The sequence below is a fragment of the Cynara cardunculus genome (genome assembly GCF_001531365.2).
Source record: "Cynara cardunculus var. scolymus isolate 2C chromosome LG 17, CcrdV1, whole genome shotgun sequence".
Taxonomy (NCBI): Eukaryota; Viridiplantae; Streptophyta; class Magnoliopsida; order Asterales; family Asteraceae; genus Cynara; species Cynara cardunculus.
In genome coordinates this window covers 19470573-19480940 of record NC_037544.1, presented here as the reverse complement: position 1 = coordinate 19480940, position 10368 = coordinate 19470573, and positions in this window count along the sequence as shown.

Below are 10368 nucleotides of genomic sequence, written 5' to 3'. Positions count from 1 at the left end.
AAACCTATCTAAACAATCTTTAGTTACACACTAAATCTTAGCAATACAAGAAAAGAAATGCTCTAAAGAAGATTCTTTACTTAAGCTAGAAAATGTTTGAAGTAAGAATTAGGGTTAGAGAGTGAGTTGCGCGCACTCTGCATGGAGAAGAAACACTTCTATTTATACTTAGTGCATTAAATGTCCATTTAATGCAATATGGTAGGGTTAGAGTGCGCGTGAAGCCTTAAGAGGAAGACTTGTCTTTTGCTACAGTGAATAGTACAAAAAACACTATTTATGAGCAAACATCCTTACCTAAAGTTGGTGGACAATAGAGTCGACTATTCGGCTCCGTACCGTACCAACTTTCATAAGGGTATGAGTTTGTCCTTTGTGTGTATAAGGACAAGACAACAACAATCGTGCTAAGCAAACTTCCTTTGATTGCTGAATGCTGAAATGACCTGAAGGTCTCTTCATCATTCGCTGAAGCTTGAGCAGTCTTCACACATATATAGACAGACTTGTAATCACTGAGTACTGCTTCAGATCACGTACTTGCCAGTCTCTAATCTTCAGTTTCAGTCTTCAACGTTTGCTGATGGTTTTTTGGTGTGAGTGTTGTCTTCTTGAAGTATCGTTGTTTTTTATAGATTTACAATACATGTTCTTCAGCGATCACTGAACATCCTCAGTGAAGATCGCTGGAACTGAAAAGACAAAAACATAAACAAATCGAATAAGTGAAAAGGATTATCATCAAATCACTGAGAGAGAGGATCAACAATCTCCTCTATTTGATGATAACAAGACAACATAAAGAAAGTTGTCTTATCAAATAATAGTAAGGAAAAGTTACATATAAAGTACATGTCCCTTTTTACTATTTCGGGATCTTTTTCAGTTAGTCAGTCTCAACTTGAGAATTTTCCTTAAGTTATATCTAAGAAAATTACAAGTAAAGAAACTGAAACTGAAAGCTTATTCACTGACTTATAGATTGTCAGTAAATGTGTAAAGTAACACTGGAACTCATAGACTTGTGTCCCTATTACTTTTTTCAGGGATCTTTTTCAGTGAAGTACATGAAATACTCATTTTATTAATCATTGGAAATATTACAAGTATTACAGTACATGTCTAGTKCTTACRDAYTATWARTAYAATCACTGAAAGTAGACATAGTACAAGAAGTTACAAGGAAAAGTGGATTGTTGTTACAAAGAGAAACTATTCTAGAACACTTAGATCTATAAAACCAGGTACATTATCACCAAGGTTTCTTCGACGTAGGAATTCCTTTCGTATATTCAGATCTACGACTTTTCCAGGCATGCTATCATCTATCTAGAGCAAGAGGTAAACCAGATGACCCATTAGACATAGATGTAGCTCTGGCATTCTCTGATATCTGACATCACCTTCATATTCAAGGAATATAACTCCTAACTCAGGTTAAAAATGCACAGAGTTGGGTGTATAGGGACCCTTATCTGGCAAGTCAAGATTCAACATAGAAATGTCTGTACTCTTATGACCCTTCAGGACTTCATCTAAGGAGAACCTTGTTTCATGTTCGTTCCTTAGGAAAGGTCCATCATTAGGATCAGAGAGGTTGAGTTTCTTTTTCCCACCTTTCTTCAGAGTTGGCCTGTCAGGGACCTTGACATACCTGGACATCCTTTTGATGAGCTCGCTGATGGTGTCCTCGATAAGTGTCTTATGCCTCGACTTGGATTGCTGAATGGCTTGTTTGATCTCCATCCATTCGTTGTATTCATAATGGCTTAGGTAGGAAAGGTACTCGGTAACAACATCAAGATTGTCCCGGGTGATGAGCATTGAGACCAGCATTCCATCGTCTTTAGAACTTCCGCTGATGCTGACGCTGATAATTGGGCGGGGACTGATTCTCTTTTTCAGCTTTGTTTCGCTCCATCGCTTGTCCTTTTCCACCAGCTTCAGGTTCTTCTGATGCTCAGCTTCTGTAATAGAAAGAAGTTTAGCCTGGGCTTGGACATCATTCACCTTTTTCTTGGACTTCTTCTTGGGAAGGACCTTCTCAGCTAATGACTTGGCCAGCTTCAAGTTGTCTTCAGTCTGCTTCTTTTGAAGCTCAAGCTCAAGCTCTTCTTCAGCCCTTAATGCCTCGAGTCTTTCAGCTTCAGGCAAGAAGTCGAACTCACCACCACTAGGAGGTACGAAGAAGGATTTTTACTCTAGTCTGGTCGAGTGACTCCTTTAGCTGAGACATCTACTGGTCGGTAGGAGAACAAGAGACGGGTTGATCAGGTACCCGTTCCAGTCGACCGCAGGTTGTTGATGGAATATGAAGTTGATAGTTTGAAGTAATAACTACCTAAGAGGTAGAGTCTTCAAACAAAGGTTATTGTAGGATTTTGAACAATACCTTCAAGTTTCCTTCTTTAGCAATCGCATTGCCTTTCGACTTGGGGTCCTGGTTCCCTGATGGAGTAGATTTACCTTGCCTTTGCTCCCCCTGGGATGCAGAATCCCTGAGAGCAACTCCCTTGGTGACGGTTGATGGCTTTTGGTACTTGATGGTAAAGTCATCTTCATCATCGTCGTCGTCGTCGCCATGTAGATCACTTTCGGGGTCTGGAATGGTAGGTTCATCATTATCTTCATCATCATCATCTTCATCTTCATCATCACCAATAGCAGTGATGGAAGGGGAATCATCCCTAGAGATGGCATCGACATCCTCAGCTGGAGCAGCTTTGGTGGTCGGGATTAAAGGAGCAGCAACCGCTTCAGCTCTAGGAGCCTCAGCTTCAACTGCAACTGAAGCTGATACTGGACCAACGGCCTGAGAAGCAGTAGGAGCAGCATCGGATGATTCACCAGCGTTGAACCTCATCTCCCCCTCTCTACCTAAAACTTGAGAGAATTGGCTAGAGAGTTCGTCCAAGCGCTGACGCTGGAGAACCATTATCTTCTCTAGCCCTTGCCAAGCGCTGGCTAGAGTTGTCATTGCCTCACGCGTCTCATGGAGCTGGGCGCGATCACTGGCAGAGAAAGAAGTTGGATCACTGGAGCTGGTTGACGGACATCATCCAGGATCTGTTGAAGAAGGCCAGTCTGCTGATCAGCGATAGCCTGAGCATCGTCAGCCATACTGTGAAGAACATCAATGGCATCGATGTTGGCTTGAACAGCTTCTTGGTGACTCTGAACTTCTTGAACGTCCGCCTGGATGGCAAGGAAGTTCGCATCAAGATCAGCCTGGCGGGACATCTCTTGGTGGACTTCGTTGATCCTGCAGAGGACGGCATCAACGGCTGGAAGGAGAAGTTTGATGTGTGACGCCATATCATAGTCATCATCGATCTCTTCATCTCCTCCATCATCTTTCTCTCTTTCTTCCTCTTCCTCTCCCTGAGCATCAGACTGATGCATCGAAGAAGGACCTGAGGGGTCATCAGTGACATCAAAAGGATTGTCACTGGCGTGAGCAAAGATGTCCTCGAGAGGATGGATATCTGTATGCTGAGGAGCATCGAGAGGATCAACCTCAGGTCCAGTGGTGCGCGCCTCAGTATCAGGAAGGACGGTCGCTGATACATCATCGACATGTGTAAATACCAAAGAAGGAGGAGAAGAGAAAATGGTCGACAAGAGACTTGGGTGTTCAGCGGTGGCGACGCTGATATTCACAACTTCAGTGATTTGGGTCACTGAGGCGGTTGGGGTAGGTACCACTGATACGACAGTGATGGGAGAGATCACTAAAGAGCTGGGAGGGTGAGCAGAAGACGCCTCGGGGATAAGGCTAGTTTTAATAACTGAAGCCTTTTGAGAGGCTCCAGCTAAAGACGTGGCTGTCCCCTTTTTGGACTTCTTGGCTCTCTGAGGAGAACCAAGAGTTGGTTGAGAGGGTCGTTTTGAAGGGGTTTTGGTGGCTTGGCTGGACGCGGGGGGTTTACCCTTGTCGTGGCTACTAGAGGAGAAGAGGTAGTGATGGACACAATAGAAGTTAGTGCCACATCACTGTCCCTCAACTTATGATCCAGAATCTTGGATACAAGCTTGAAAACCTGAAGGTTTCCTTCTTTGGGTAAAGATCTTTAAAGATCTTGGCAAACACCATTGAAAGAAACCTGGTGTAAGGCACCACCTTTTCTCGCTGGCGCTTGTTCAGCTTGAGCACCAGGTCATCGAAAATGACCGTAGCATAATTTATATTGCGACGCTGAATCGCAGATACGCCTATGGTTAAGGAGATCCTAGAGGCCTGGTCCTGACCTCCAATTTTTCCACCCATGCACTGGATGAAATGAGAAAACAGGTATTGCCAGATGGCTGACATCCTGTTCTTCTCAATCTTCGTCAAGGACTTCAGAGGGGCGTTGGAGTCCTTCTTCATTGGCCACTGGTAGCCAATGGCATCGAGAAGTTCGATGATCTCGGCGGTGGATGGTTCGTTGTTGAAGGGGCCCTTGGGAAGATGGAGAGCCGACCGAAGTGTGGAAACACCAAAGTTCACTTCCATGCGATTGAAAGTGAAGTTGATCTGCTCCGCCTGGCGTCCAGGCTTAACTTCGACTTCGACAACTTCAGCAGTGAGCTAGAATTGTTGAAGGAGTTCTTTCACCATGATGGGCTCATGGTTGAGTGCGTAGCCCAAGGACGACTGTTTGAGGAAGTCAGCCGCGTCTTGGTAATACGCCTTGGAGGATGGTATCTCCAACAAGGCAATATGGTTGTTGGTCTTGATGGAGATCTCATCAATGGAGAAGTTGACGTTCTTGGCTGCCATCTGTTTGTATCAATAAGAAGGAAAGCAAACAGGTTGTCAAAAATAAACCAAGAGTTTTTTGTTGAGTATAGAAAAAGTTTTTGAAACAAGTAAAAACTTTTTTTGAAAAACCCTTAAAAGGAGTTAGGGTTTTTTCAAGTAGAATGTGTTTAAAGAAACATGATTGTAATCAAGAAAGAAATGATTGAATAACCTATATTGTTTAATGTTATTAAGAGAACAAGATTCTTAAAATACATTAAACGTTTCTTATAACAAAGAGAAAGAAAAAAGAAGATATCGACCTTAGATGTTAGGGAAAAAGGTCGAAAGAGCTTAGAAGATTTTGAGTGTTCTTGCTTTGGGAGAATTCTTGCAGAGTTTCGTCTAAGAAATTTTATAAGCGTAAAGAGAAAAGTGGAGAAGAGGTCTCATATTTATAGGTAGGAGGAGAGAGAAATAATATGAGAGAGAAAAAACAACGATGGTTCGGGAAAATGGTCATGATGAAAAAGATACCATGTTCTCATCCATGATTGGATGACATTAAATGAGGTAGCGTAATGACAGAACCTTTTGCGCATCTCAAAGAGTCGCGCATAGTAAATAGAGAACGTCGTCATAAAGACGGTTCATTAACTATTTTCTTTTAAAAACAAATAGTTTTTAAGAAAACAAAGAGTCATACAACGTTTAAAGAAACACTGATAAGACCGTTTAAACATTTTATCACTGAAAAGAAAGATTCAATGAGGGTTTTAAGACATCAGATTCAAGTGATAAGAGAGTCACTGAAACTGATATTTAAAAAACGTTTTAATCACTGATAAGAAGAGATTCAGTGATCGTTTTGAATTTTAAGAGAAGTATAGAGATATGGTTAGTGATAAGGAAATCACTGAGACCACCTTTTAAAACATTTATCACTGAAGATGAGAATGCTTCAGTGAAAGTTTTAAGTTTAGAAAAGAAAGAGAAGAGTATTTATACCTGAGAGAGAAAAAGATATATTTACTCAAAAGATCAGTGTCAGAGATAGAGCACTGAATCATTTCACTTACTGAGTGATGTTTAATAGCTGAAGATTAATCTTCAGTGTTCAACATACCCAATTCGCTGATCAAGATATTAAATCTTGTCTCATCAAGAGGCTTGGTGAAAAGGTCAGCGAGTTGATACTCAGTTGGAATGAAGTGAAGTTCAGTATCACCATTCATAACACGATCTCCGATAAAATGATATCGGATCTCGATATGTTTGGTCTTAGAGTGAAGGACAGGGTTGTTTGCAATAGCAATAGCACTAGTGCTATCACAATAAATAGGAACCTTTGAAAACTGAAGGTCGTAGTCCAGCAGCTGATTTTTTATTCAAAGAACTTGGGCACAACAGCTACCAGCGGCTACATATTCAGCTTCAGCTGTTGATGTGGACACTGAATTTTTCTTTTTACTTGTACARCTCACCAACTTTCCACCTAGAAGCTGACAGCCTCCAGTGGTGCTTTTCCTATCAATTTTGCAACCTGCAAAATCACTATCCGAATAACCAATAAGGTCAAAACCTGAACCTTYAGGGTACCAAAGACCCATATTAGGAGTTCYMTTAAGATATCTGAATATGCGTTTGACAGCGATCAGATGAGATTCCTTAGGTTYAGCTTGATATCTTGCACATAAGCAAGTGGAGTACATGATATCGGGTCGGCTAGCTGTGAGATACAGTAGGGAGCCGATCATTCTCTGTAAACAGTAACATTTACAGGCTTTCCATTTGGATCCTTGGTGAGAGTGAGTGGAGGAGCCATTGGAGTCTTCATAGATGAACTGTTGGATAGATCAAACGGGGAGTACCATACCCGTCCCCGTTTTCTGCCAGATTGAAGGCAGAAAACGCCGTTTGAACTGAGACGGGTTAGTCAATTCTTGCGAGTATCCTAACCGTTTAATGTCGCGGCATAGTTGGTCATCTATTACAAATTGTTCATATCCTGTGGAGCCTGGTCCGGGAAGACGTAGAATCCTTCTTAATCGTTTTAATGTCAGACGGTTGACATATTCATCCACTGCTCCTTCGAAATAAAATGTGTCACCGTCTTTAGCCAGTGTTAGGGTACTCCATAATTGTTGTAAATACACCATAGGAACAGGTGTATTGGCTGAAAGGGAGTAGACAATGGGGTGTCCACTCAGGATTTCAGGGATTATTTGGTATTCGGCTGGCATGTCGAAACTGAAGGAATGGTTATTTGGTTTTATGTCGAGATACTGGCATTGAGGAAAAAGAGTTTCAGAAGGTATGGGTTCATTTATGGGTTGAGGAGGGTTTTGAATGTTGTCAGATCTGACAGAGGGAATATGAGATTCCTCGTCAGACTGATGTTGTATGTCCTCCATTTACTTGTAAAATATCTAAACATATTAGAACCCATATTATTCATATAATTCAAATACTCGAAGTAAAAAAAATTTAAGACTTAAAAAAATTGTAATCAAAAGAAAATTGAATTAAAAAAATGTACTAAAAAAATAAAAATAAAATCTAAACTAACACTTAACAAACAACAAAAATAAATTCTAAAAAATAAATTTAAACTAAAATAAACAACAACAAAAAATTAACACATAAAAAAAATCTAAGAAAAAATTAAAAAAAATGAATTAAAAAAAAATTAAAACCAAAACAAAAATGTTAACCGAATTTCTAATTCGGTCAACTAAGAGAAAAAAAAAGTCTAAGTTCTAAAAATCCATAATCCGGACAACATCAACCGGATTAAGGTTGATCGGAGTGAACACCGATCACCTTCTCCGGTAAGAAATCCGGTTAAAAATCGAAAAGTCTAAAACCACAAAAAAACACACCCTAAACTAATCTTAATCTAAAACAGACAAAAAGAATCAAAAAATTAACATGAAAACTTGATTTATAAGAATCGATTAATTGAGATTAGCCTCTTTTTAGTTAACAAACAGTTTGTGGTTTGATTCAGAATCAGAGTTCTAGATTCAACATTAATGGTTTATATAGTCCAAATAGTCCAAATATGTCCAACAGATCGATATAGACAAGGAATGATATACGATTATGTATTAAACAAATAAAAACCTTAAGAAGTGGGATGAAACAGATGAATATCGAAGTTCTTGAGCGATTAACAAGGGAGGATGACCGGAGACGATGATGAACATGAAATGAGAGTGAAAGTAAAAAATGAAAAGTAAAAATGAATCGATTATTTATAGTCAAAGTCAAAACCTCAAATTCTAAACCGCTCAAGGCTTATCCGGATTAGAATAAATCGGTCAAGAGGTGTCCGATTTATGGATTATGAAATAACTAAGTGTTAATCCGGACAATAAATCGCTCAAGGCATAGGCGATTTATAAGAACACCGGTCAAGAGTCGTCCGGTTTTAGAATAAACCGCTCAAGAGTCAATCGATTTAGAGATAAATAGCACAACAAAGAAAGCTAAATCGCTCAAACAAAGGATTAAATCGCTCAAGAGATGAATGATTTAAGGACTTGAAAAAACAAATGAGACAAGCGATTTAGAAATCCGGTCAATTCAAATAGGCGATTTACAAATCCGCTCAATCCCTTGTAAACATATTTAACCTTATCCGGATAAGAGTTTATCATATAGCCTTTTGTCCGGATTAGTCTAAATCGGACAACTGTTGTCCGGATTTGCAATAAATCGGACAAGTGTTGTCCGGATTAGACTAAATCGGCCAAACACTTATATTTTTAAACTCTACATCTTTCAAAAATTAGATAATGTTTAAAATACCTGTAAGAAAAATATAAACTGTTAGTTCAGTACAGAAAATTCACTCCCCCTCAAAATATGATTAGATATTCAAAAAACAGATAAAATTCCACACTCCCCATCAAATATAGATCCCCATGATCAAGAAATTTAAAATCAGATAGAAAAATTGAAACACTGATTTGTATTAAAAAATACAAATATTTGACCAAATGAATTTGAATGAAATACAATTCAATAAATTGAACTATTTTTAATAAAAATTCAAATTTTCAAATATAGCATACCTAACTTAGATATGAGAAAGTTAAAGCGTTTTTCATCTAAAGCTTTCGTAAATAAGTCAGCTAATTGAAATTTTGTATTTACAAAATACAGTTCAATGGTTCCTTTTTCTACATGACCTTTAATAAAATGATACTGGATATCTATATGTTTGGTTTTTGTGTGTTGAACAGGATTACAAGAAATAGCAATAGCGCTTTTGGAATCACAGTAAATAGGAATTTTATTAAAGTAGAACCCGTAGTCTCTGAGCTGTGTCTGCATCCATAACACTTGAGAACAGCAGCTTGCAGCAGCTACATATTATGATTCGGTAGTGGAAATGGATATGCAGTTCTGTTTCTTTGATGCCCAGCTGACTAACTTATCTCCCAAAAACTGTAGATGTCCTGATGTACTTTTCTTGTCCAACATACAGCCTGCATAGTCTGCATCTGAATAAGCTGTCAGTTCAAAACTAGTACCCTTGGGATACCAGAGTCCAAGATTAGCAGTCCCTTTGAGATATCGGAAAATGCGCTTAACGATACTTAAATGAGACTCCTTTGGATTAGAATGATATCTGGCACAAAGATGTGTTGAAAACATAATATCAGGTCTACAAGACGTCAAATACATTAAAAAACCTATCATTCCTCGATATGTTTTCTGATCTACAGCTTTTCCAGAAGGATCAGCATGTATTTTCGTTCCATGAGCCATATGTGTTTTGATGGATGAACAATTTTCCATATTAAATTTCTTCAGGATATCTAAAATATATTTTGTTTGACAAATAAAGATACCCAAAGATAATTGTTTTACTTGAAGACCTAAAAATAAGTTCATCTCACCCATCATACTCATTTTAAAACGCAAAACCATCAAGGCAGAAAAGTCTTTGCAATATTTGGGGTTTGTAGATCCAAATATTATGTCTTCTATATAAATATGTATCAAAATAATATCAGACTTTTCTTTTTTAATGAAAAGGGTTGTGTCAATATTACCTTTTGAGAAGCCTGACTTTACCAAAAACTCTGATAAAATGTCATACCAGGCTCTCGGAGCTTGTTTAAGACTGTAAAGAGCTTGGTCAAGGATGTGGACATGATCCGGCTTTGACTGATCAACAAAACCCTCCGGTTGTGAAACGTAGACTTCCTCCTTGAGAAGACCATACAAAAATGCTGTCTTGACGTCCATCTGGTACACTGTGAAGTTCTTGTCTGCCGCGTACGCCAGAAACATCCGTATTACTTCAATCCTTGCAACCGGGGCAAAAGTTTCGTCGTAGTCAACGCCTTCTTGTTGTTTATATCCTTTAGCGACGAACTGGGCCTTATTTCTGACCACAACACCATCTTCGTCCTTTTTATTTTTGAATGCCTATTTTGTACCAATAATGTTATTTCCCAGATCTGACAGTAGAACGATTTACACTAGAAGATTGAAAGAGTAAGTAAACAAGAAGATTAAACAGAGAAATAGCGGCTGYTTTTCTATTATTGAAAAATAAAGATTACAAACTCTCAAGAAACCCTAATCGACTCTCATATGATTTTGAATCTATCTATTACAAAGAGAAA